General features: G+C 43.3%; 1 pseudogene; it reads left to right on the plus strand.

Moving 5' to 3' along the window:
* The first annotated feature begins 11,359 nt into the window (after window positions 1-11,359).
* LOC130108558 (U2 spliceosomal RNA) lies at window positions 11,360-11,447 on the plus strand (annotated as a pseudogene).
* Window positions 11,448-11,686: the final 239 nt, after the last annotated feature.

The raw sequence follows: 11,686 nt of genomic DNA on the forward strand, positions 1-11,686 counted from the left end.
ATAGCACAGATCATGTTTCTTGAGAAATGCAACGAAACCCTGTCCTCAATTGAGATTGGCTGGCGGTCCCTCACAATTATCTCTCCTTATCAGTCTTGTAATCTCTGCAGCTCTTTGGGAGTAATCTATGAAAAGGAAAAACGATTAATAATAATAATAGTAATAACATTTATATAGCACTTTTCTAGACACCCAAAGCACTTCACATTGAAGGGGGTAACTCACTTCAACCACCACCAATGTGCAAGGCAGCCACTTTGCACCAGAATCCTCACCCCACATCAGGTTGAGGTGGAGAGGGAGGAATCATTGAGCCAATTACATGGGGGGATGATTAGGTGGCCAGATGGAGACAGCCAGGTTGGGAATTTGCCAGAACACCAGGGAACCCCCTACTCTGCGATAAGTGCCATGGGATCTTTAATGACCACAGTGAGTCAGGACCTCGGTTTAATGTCTCATCCGAAGGACAGCATCTCCTACAGCAGTGTCCCCGTCACTGCACTGGGGCATTGGGATTCTGATATTTGTTGTTATTATTAGAACCAGAGGGAAGACTTCCCCCTACTGGCCCACCAACAGCACTTCCGGCAGCCACTCAGTTTTCCCAGGACGTCTCCCATCCAAACCCATAACTACTTAGCTTCCGTCATTTGGCAGAGCCAGGGTACATGTTGGTATGGCTGTCGGCCATTGCCCTATAAGCTACCCTTTATATGGTCACTATAACTCTCATACAACCTAAAATAGCTTGATTAGGTAACTACAGGCAATTACGTAACATTTAAAATGTGTAATTTAATCCAAAATGAGTAATTAATCCACTCATCCCAAAATGCATTATATACCATTAGATAAAAGTGACACCTTAGCGATCAAATGATGGCTGACATATTCCATCCATCCATCAATTATCCAAACTGCTTATCCTAGTCAGGGTCGCGGGATGCTGGAACGTATCCCATCAGTCATTGGGCGGCATTCCTGAAGGTATTATCAATGTGAGACTGAATGTCTGTGGACGTTTTTAAATATTTTGTACTCGTGCTCGTTTTTAACTTATTTTTAGCTTTTGGTCTTCATCTGTGCATATCTTATACTGTGTTTGTCTATGTCTGTCTTGCACTGTTTGGCAACGCTGTAGCCCTTATTTCATTTTTAACATGTGCCTGCACATTGTTTTTAATGACAATAAATTGAATTGAATTGAATTGAACTGAGACCTTCACCTTCAATACAAAAAAAAATTAAAATAATCTTGTTATGGAAACCCCGAGCAATGCATATTAGTTTTTCACAAAATGGATAATCTGATTAAAGAAATCAGATAAAGTTGTTGATGTGACTTTTTACATAGCCATATTGACCGCATACTCCTAGCAAATGTTGCAGTATTCTGCTCCGCAAGAAATAATTAGTAGTATTTGTGGCTTTTTTTTTTAAATAGATAAAAAAAAAAAAACCTATTGTTATTACTGATTACCTGGATAAAGCCTGCCTCTCCAAAAAGCATCAGAGAAGTCTGCCTCACTCTGTCAGATGTGGAAGTATTTGTTTCATTCTCGCCGCCTCTCCTCATTTTTGCTGTAACTTGCCATGTGCATTTGTGTGACAGCTTTCACGTGTTTGAACAGGTTTGTGGTATTGCCACAGTACTGTACTGATTTTTAAGATATGTCACATTTTGCTTTATTTGTGTTTACTGTCATGAAATGGCTCCAGACAATGCTATGTTTTCTTTATGCCATGACTGACTGGCAGGCTGTGGCAGGCAGCATCTCAGTCTGCATGTGGTGCTGTGCCACTGCCTTTCTATAAACTATGGGGAGTGGAGTGAGAAGACGGAAGGGAAAGTAGTCCCTATCCTAAACTAAATAAATAAATAACCTCAAAATTGCACCTCTGCTCTTCGCAGATGATGTGGCTTTGTTGGCTTCATCAGAACGCGACCTCCAGCGCGCACTGGGGCGGTTTGCAGCCGAGTGTGAAATGGCCTGGATGAGAGTCAGCAAGGCCATGGTTGAGGCCATGGTTCTTCCACGGCATTTGACAGGGTTAACCATGAGAAATTATTTATGAAATTGCTGGCTAGAGGTGTTCCAAATTATATAGTCAGAATTCTTGTCTTCTGATATGCTCATCAGAAGTTTCAGGTTCAATGGGACAATGATGTGTCTGCCCCATTCCATGTAGGCAATGGTGTTCGCCAAGGTGGAATTTTGTCTCCTTTTTTTTCTTCAGTGTGTATATGGATGACCTGTCGAGACAGCTGAATGGGTGTAACACGGGCTGTCTTGTGGGTGGCTCTGTCATCAATCAACTCATGTATGCTGATGATTTAGTTTTAGTTAGCCCATATAGTGCTGGACTTCAGCAGCTACTGAAGGTGTGCTCACAGTATGGCGAAGCACATGACATTAAATATAATGCCAAAAAAGTAATGTCATGATTGTCAGAACGAGAGAGGACAGGAAATCAAAATTTCCTGTGTTTCAGTTATCACAGTCCTCTCGATACATGCAAGGAAATAAAATATCTTGGACATGTCCCCACTGATGATCTGACGGATGACAGAGATATATACGGACAATGCTGTAAAATCTATGCCCAGGCTAATATACTGCTTCAGAAGTTCTCTATGTGCTCTGTTGATGTTAAGTGTTCATTGTTTAGAGCTTATGTAACACCTCTGTATACAGCTCATCTCTGGTCTGGGGGTTCTGAGCCTTCGGCCCTCGCACCTTTACTAACCAACTCTATGTCAACGTGGATTGTAAAAAACACACAGCTAAATAACTGTAAAGCTAGCGCTAAACAACGCTAGAGCTCTAGCAACATAATCCATGACTGCTGTTTCATGCTAGCTAGCTAGCTAGATAGCATGTTCGTGCAATGGCGGGAATCGCAAACCAGGGAACTTGAGGACGCCCACATTGCGCACGTCACAGCCCACATCGGACACGTCACCGACATTGAACACGTCACCCATCTGCAGGCTGCAGTCAGGGATCCAGGATAAAAGACGGAAGACAACACTGTCAAGAAGAACAAAACATAACCCGCTTTCTGGAATACCCGGTCAAATTCTGTAACTACAGGTGGATCACTGCACTGGCGAGTGATGATGGGCCCAGGTGCAAGAATTGATAACACGCCTGTGATCAACATCAAATTGATCAAATATTAATGCAAATCGAATTATTCACTTATTTGACTAACTTGCTGAAAGCTTTACCACCACTAGCAGTAGCGTAGAGCAGGGGTCCCCAACCTTTTTTGCACCTCGGACCGGTTTCATATACAATATTCTGGCGGACCGGGAGAGGGGTGGGTTAATAACGACCGGAATATAGGTTAGGCTTATAAATCAATAGTATTATAACATTTAAAGTAACGTTTGGATATTAAAACAAAGGGTTGATTTTTTTTTAAGGGAGGATACGTTCCAGTCCATTAGTTAATTATTTGGACTTGGGTAGCATACTACTACCAGACCCTGGAATAAATGTCCTGTTACAGGACAATTTAAATCTGGTCTCATCTTGATTTATTTCTATTCAAAGAGGGACAAATAGACACTTGGTTACATAATAAATAAGGGGGAAAATGGCAGCGCATATTTTCCCCGCATTAACATAGCATACACATAACAACATTGCGACTCACCAGTTTCATCGGTTCCCCTTGAAACTGTGGTCGCTGAAAGAGGCACCTTTGCCCCCTTGTTGGCCGCAGCTTCCCCCGACAGTTCACGGCACATGTCCCTGGCAGCAGGCAGAATCTGATCTTCGCCGACAGTGAAAAGGCTTCTTGGCCTCAGCAACACGACGTCGATCAATCAATACGATGGGGGGCTGTTTAGAAATCAAAAACAAATCTATGTGTTATATGCCATTAGATAATTATGACATCTTAAATAATTCAACCATGCAAGAGGATCAGACGACCAGTAGTGGATCATTAACTCACAAGGATCCAGGGGTGGGTTTTCCGAGGGTGCCGGGAGTGCTTTAGCACCCAGGCCCACAAGTTGAAGGCACCTCTTCGATCACGACGTCGCAATAAAGCCATACGACTCGTCGTACTTCCTATTGAAGGAAGCTTCTTTTTTTGCTGTCTCGGCCTCTGCTGCCTCTGCGTCACCGTCGTCATTAGACCTCTTATCTCCCCGACCTCTTCCGAAGAAACTCTCAGGCGACGTTGGTCTCTCACTGCTCATGGCAGCCTAACGGTAGCTAGCTGCTGCTAGCAGCGAGCTGACAGACTGCGTCTTCGAGCCATGAAGCTAGTTACCATTGGTCTGCCGAATGCCACGTGACTGAGTGATAAAATTACGTCATTGCACACGCTCCAAGTATCCGTTTCAAATTAAAAGCCCTCTAGTGTTACACGGTCCCGGGCTTTTATTTAAATATTGTATTATTTCCTTCAATGCAAAAAAACAAACAAACAAACAAACAAACACGGAGAACACGCAAATGCAGAAATACCACTGTGCAAAGGCCTGAACCCAGATTGATGCAGGCTCGGAACCGAGTTTGTGGTTCTGAAGTTAACAAGTGACTTTAGAATTTTAGCTAAACAGGAGTATTTGGATATTGGTCTATACATATATAGTGTAGCGAATTCGGGAGGCAATCAGAGGAACTGCCGCGGCCGGGACGCGAACCCGTATCGCCCGCACCGCGGGAGACATCGCTAACCGCTATACTAAAAGGTCAGACCCGCGAGCCAGCGGCCAGCGTGTCTTCTTATCCATGCACGTTACACTACCCCCCTCCTTCGGGAAGCGCGTCCCCGCGCTTAAGCATATCAGCTCCTTCACTCCTCAGGGCGCATACGCTTCCGGTGGCCTTACGGTCACTCCATTCCACTTCTGACACCAATGCAGCGAATTCGGGAGGCAACCAGAGGAACTGCCGCGGCCGGGACGCGAACCCGTATCGCCCGCACCGCAGGAGACATCGCTAACCGCTCGACTAAAGGGTCAGACCCGCGAGCCAGCGGCCAGCGTGTCTTCTTATCCATGCACGTTACAATAGTTATGTAAACTACTAATAACACACGTTAGTCCCTAGCTAAGGGGTCTGACCCTTTAGCCGAGCGGTTAGTGGCGTCGCCTTGTGGTGCAGTACACCCGTATCGAATCCCGCACCGGGCAAGAAAATAACCAGTTACAGTTATTTGGATCACTCCTCTCTCCATCCCCATGCAGGGGGATGGCATACGCAGCTTTCCAGATTCTGGGACCACACCAGCAGAAATAGAAAGATTAAAAATATGAGTTATTTGATCATCATAATAATCACAATGATGAATTCTTTAAATTTAAGTTGAAGAAATACAATAGGCACCATTATAGAAGTACAAGATATGCACAATGGCTCGAAATAATAAAATGAATTATGGTGCCCCCCCCTCCCCCATCTCCCTGTGGTTTGCTGCCCTGATGTCAAAGCTGCCATGCACATTTCGGAAAGAATGGCACGTGTCAAAACAAACAACAAAAAAACAAAAACAAAAACAATGAATGGCGCGTGGACCCGTATATCTTATGGTGAGAGAATGGCAATGGTCATGAACAAGCTGATGCAATAAGGAGAATCATGTTATCATGCATATGTTTAATAAATTGAACTTTGAGATTTGTTCTGTGCGTGTGTATATGTGGGTTTTTTGGGGGGGGGGCAACAAAAAGCATTTATGCTTAGGGCACCCAAATGGCCAGCAGCGGCCCTGATCCAGGATAAAAGACGGAAGACAACACTGTCAGGAAGAACTGAAACAGAATTAGTCAAATTCTGTATCTGCATTTGGATCATTACACTGGCGAGTGATGACGGGTCCAGGTGCAAGAACTGATAACAAGCCTGTGATCAACATCAAATTGATCAAATATTAATGCAAATCGAATTACTCACTTATTTGACTAACTTGTTGAAAGCTTTACCACTAATAGCAGTAGCGTAGAGCAATAGAGCTTGGCTGCAGTATCTCCTGATTGTCAAGTCCATTGTCGACTAAAAAAACAAATCCAATTTTTGGAAGCCTCTCCCTCTCTCTCTCTCTCTCTCTCTCTCTCTCTCTCTCTCTCTCTCTCTCTCTCTCTCTCTCTCTCTCTCACTTATCCACACTTGTTTTTTTCTCATGCACCACTTTTGTGATTATATCTGGAAGTCATCTTGTTACAGTAGTTTTTCCACTTGCTAGCTAACTTTCACACCCAAGGTAACTGGATAGAAACATTCATGGACATAGGAATCATGTGACAGTTGGTGAGCAGTAAAGTAATGTTATTTGGTTGTGCCACTTTCCCAGCAGGCTCTGGCATCATAATGAAACAAAATAACATTTAATTCAGTTTAAAGGTAATACATTTATTCTATTCTCAGTCAGTGGGTCTTTGATGATGGCTTAGGCTGTGTACGGTGACTGTTGGTGAGAGAAATAGGTAGATAGGTAGGTCTTTATTTCAACCATAGAAAACAAGCAAATGGTATTGTTTCAAACACAGCAAACAAGATCAAAAAATCATCGGAGAAACCATGACGTTAAGTTCTGTCCACAATGTATAGGTCCCAGATTACTCCTGCTTTGAGCAGTAATATACTATATATGGCCTGTAGTGGTACCTTGTGAACTTTGCGACAGGCATGGCCACAAGTCCATGAATACTGGGATGGCATCCAGCACTTTACCTGCACCCCCGTCCATAGTTAGTGGTGGTGTCAGGAAGGGCATCTGAGGTAAAAAATTGCCAACTCAGTATGCGGATTGACAAGATCATACCGGATCAGTTGAGGCTCCAAACCAGATTGGTCAAGGCCCGGGTTAACAATGGCCGCCATTGGCGCTGTGGCCTCACAGGGTACCGACGGAAACAATAAAATCCGCTGTGGCAGCCCCTGAGAAATAGGGAACAAATTGAAAGAAGAAGAAGAAGTGGTACCTTGTGAAAAGATGCCCCCGTCAAGTTGTGGGAATGGATGCTAAAGCATCCCCGGCACCCTTGGAAAACCCACCCCTGGATCATTGTGAGTTAATGATCCACTACTGGTCGTCTGATCCTCTTGCATGGTTGAATTATTTAAGATGTCACAAGTATCTAATGGCATATAACACATATGATTTATTTTTGATTTCTAAACAGCCCCCCCATAACACCCCACTTCTCTCTCTCTCTCTCTCTCTCTCTCCTCAGCCTTGCCTCTCTCACTTTGCCTTGTCGTATTGGTAAGGACACCTCTTTTGGTATGCAGATGAGGGCTCTCTGCACACTCACATTTTATCAAAGCCAATAAAAGAAAGATAAGGAATCCCAAGAGTAGGGGACAGCAACGAGTCTGATGGGTGAAAGAATGACAGTCACATGTGGGTGCACATTGGACTGTGATCAATCAATCACTCCTCTTCACGTCACCACTGGTCAAGCATGATTTGAAAAGAAGAAGCTGGTGCAGGTGCTCCTCTCATGATATTGTCGTGATGAAACAAATTACACACACTCATCTGCTACGGATGGATGAACAGATTTCTGGATCAAGGAGCATTGTAATCAAGGGTTTACACACCCGGACATATGTTGTACAGAGCAGATTAATCTCGTGCCGGTTATGGATATTTGATCTTCAAGACTGGATTGGTATGTCGGTGTGAGCAAAGCTATATTACAATTGTTGTTGTTGTTGTTTTTTACACACACATTTTCTGAATCTTTGGGCTTATTTTCTCAAAACTCTAAACACAAAATGCAAAACTCCACAAATCTCTAATAAAGCAAAAGCTGAGTTCAAAACTGTTTTATCTCTTTCCAAAATATTTATTTTGCATCACAATGACACACACACACACACACGCTTATCATGTGAATAGATCTTTCTACCAACCAACAACACAAAACACTACTATGAATATCTTATCAGTGGGTTTATGTCTTTTACATTTTCACTGTTACACTGTAGCCGGGTGTACAAGATTGTTACAGTAATGTATATCTACTCAAAAATATATAAATAAACATGCAAATGCAATACAGCAACAAAACTTTTGTTTTTATCCAAAATGCAGTATTTTTGGAACACGTGTGTTTTGTATGTAACACTTTACATACTCAACAGGAGAAAACCATGAAGAATATTCAGTGAGATAAGGGTTTTCAAAAACAAAAACAAAAAAAAGTGGCTCGTTTTTTTTCAAAACTCTAAACACAAAAAGACAAAAACAAAGAACAAACAAATAGACCTAGAGCAGTCAATATGGTGAAGCACAACACAACTGGATTACAGTACTGTAATGTGTCTACACAGTGCTGATATGATGGTAAGTTCACAGTATTAGTACTTTTTTGCAAATATTCATAGCGTTGTTCTTTAACCGTCTCTGAGTTTCGCTCAAATGGCACCCTGCAGACCTGTTTCATCTGGATTCGGTTGTGCTGTAATACACTGTCCAACGTAAACAAGCCCAGCTGGTGAGTGTTATTGACTATTGTGTTGTCTGTGATTATGTGGTTCTAGACTTCTTGCAGCCTAATGGTACTGTTTGTCACCACCATGTTCACAATAGCAGTGTCCTGTTCTGGTGTGAACAGCCGGTGTCTTCCACCATGGCCTGGTCATCTCACAGTTCTGCAAAAGATCCAAAAATATGATATGATTGGTTACAGTGAGCTAAAATATTTTTTTCTAATATGAAATGACATTACTGTTGCATTGGCCAACAATCAATGAGTAACATAGGCCTACTGATATGTTCAGTATACGTCAGTATGCACACATAAAGAGCAGTGGCATAGTGTAGCTAGTAGGTAACTTACCGGTTCTCGTTTCTGAAAGTACAAATGATAGATGCAATGGTGTAGCGGCTCAGGTTGGGCTGAACTCTCTACCCAGCCTCCCTCGTGCTCAATCCAGTGTTGAGCACATGGTCAACCAGGGTAGTCCTGATCTCATCTGAGACAACTGTCCTTCCTCGTCTTCCTCTCACTCCGCCTCCTTGACCTCTAGCTCTCGCTTCACCATCGACCTCCATTGTCCTCCAAAACAGGAGAGCTCATCTGTGGCCTTTTCATCATGCTAAAGTCCCGATTTCTAAGTGAACAATTTAAATAACTAGCGTGTGTTGTCAGTTGGTAACTAAAGCTTGGCATTGTGCTTGGCTTTGTTTTACAAAGGAACACAAGAGATTTTAAATTTGAATGTTGTGCTTAATGTAGAGAACTGTGTGTAGTGTTTTGCAAGAAGTGTGACTTAAAAATGAAAACTGAGTGTAAAGTAGAAAATTCGCTTGCAATTTTGCAGACTTAGTTTGGGGATTTGGTGGATGACTTTCGGGTTTCAGTGATTGCGTTTAAAGTTCCAATTTTAGTGTGTACGCAATTGCGAAAAACTGTATAAACGGGTAATTTCCTGCAAACAATTATTAGCTTCCAAATATACTTTGTCTGTGATGCAGACTCAATGATCAGGAATCAGGAACACTTATTTGTCATTTCATTTGATACACTTGCATACATGAAATGACATATCATTTCCCCCAGCCCACACCAGTGCAACACAAAGACAAAAACACATATCCAAACTAAAAGAACACATATATAAAGGGTACAAAAAACTACAAAAACTAAAAAACTATAAAAACACATATATCCAACATATATTAAAAAAATTTAAAAAAAATCACTGTCTATGAAAGTGAATGCCAGCCGGTTTGCATGGGCTAGCAGTTAGCTTAGCCTGCCCCGCTTCTGAATCCTGTCAGACCGCCTGTCGTGCTTTCTCATTGAGCTCAGCTCTGGGCAGGGCCATGGTCCTTGGGCCCACAGGACGTACCAGACCAGGCTCCCCCAGCCGATCTAATGCCAGCTCTCCCAGCCAGACACCCTCGACTCACCTCACCACACACCACACGACGACACCAAAAACACAGTCAACACCAGGTGAGGCCGCCGCCAGACCGCCCTCGGTGTTATCAGAACTGCCGGTCTGCATGGGCTAGCAGTTAGCTTAGCCTGCCCCGCTTCCGCGTCCTGTCAGACCGCCCTCGGTGCTTCCTCTTCGGGCTCAGCTCTGGGCAGGGCCGTGGTCCCTGGGCCCAAAGGACACAGCAGACCAAGCTCTCCCAGCCACCAAACGAAGACAACTTAGATGCAGACATGGACAAAGACACTGCATGGACGGTACTGGGTGAGGCCGCTGCAAACGTAAGTTCACGCCGCTATCTTCCCAACAAGAGTACTGGGTGAGGCTGCTGCAAACGTGAGTTCACGCCACCATCTTCCTGCACCGGAAGCAGGATGTCACCAATGACTCTGATCAGGTGATTTACCATGGTGACAAAGAAACACATCATGTGCCACGTGGACATTGCATCAAAATCAGAATCACAATCCAGTTTATTGGCCATGTAGGTTTGCACATACATGGGATTTGACTCTGGTTTCGTGGCTCTTACAGTGTACTTAACATAAAATAACACAACAATCTTCAGATATATACACAAGGATTAACCATATACAGGCGAAATAAGAGGCAATACAGTGCAATGGTGCAGAGAATATATCAGAGATGCTGAAATAAATGATAGCAGGTTACTTACATACAGGCCTGAGTTGGATCGACATGACAGCATACCAGTATACGTACAATGAACAGTATGTACAAAATCGTTGGATTTATTTGAAGGACAGCCCACGGAAAGAAACTGTTTTTATATCTGGTTGTTTTGGTGTACAGTGCTCTGTAGCACCTACCAGAGGGGAGGAGTTGGGACAGGTTGTGACCAGGGTGTGATGGCTCTACAGTGACGTTGCCTGCCCATTTCCTGAGTCTGGGGGAGTATTAAGTCCTGAAGGGAGGGCAGGACTTGGCACCAATGATTTTCTCTGCAGACTTACTGTAGTCTGTCCTGCCCTGTTTGGTGGCCGATCCAAACCAGACAGTGATGGATGTGCAGAGGACAGACTGGATTATTGCAGTGTAGAACTGAATCAGCAGTTCCAGAAGCAGGTTGAACTTCCTTCGCTGGCGGAGAAAGTGCATCCTCTGCTGGGCCTTTTTGATGATTGTCAAGTCAAGTCAATTTTATTTGTATAACCCAATATCACAAATTACAAATATGCCTCGGGGAGGTTTCCCAGCAATACAACATCCTGTCCTTAGACCCTCGCATCGGATAAGGAACAACTCCCTAAAAAAACTTTTAACTGGGAGAAGAAAGAGGAAGAAACCTCAGAGAGAGACACAGAGAAGAGCACTCTCTCCCAAGATGGACAACATGCAATGGATGTTGTAATTACACAATTTACAGAATACAACATTAAAAGAGGTTAACAGAATTGTATTGGAATTATAAAATATAGATCGCTTCTCGGCCTTTTGGCTAAGATCAAGTGTAGTATGTGTGTGTGTGTATAAAATATATGAAGAATATGATGAGGAAGATGCCAAGCAGTGTCCAGATGCCACCGGAACAGCCCAGGACCTGAGCCATGTGACCACCGTCACCATGTAGAAAAAAAAACACATTAGTCACACGTCTGAGTGAGAGAAGAATATAACATTGAAACAGGATAACAAAATTATATGGATTTATAAGATACATAAAAAGAAAATGTGTTGAGGGCAATACCAAGCACTGTCCAGGTGATGACCACCATCACCATGGAGACCTGGGAGGACAAACTGCA

The sequence above is a fragment of the Lampris incognitus genome, chromosome 2, assembly GCF_029633865.1.
Source record: "Lampris incognitus isolate fLamInc1 chromosome 2, fLamInc1.hap2, whole genome shotgun sequence".
In the NCBI taxonomy this organism is placed as follows: Eukaryota; Metazoa; Chordata; class Actinopteri; order Lampriformes; family Lampridae; genus Lampris; species Lampris incognitus.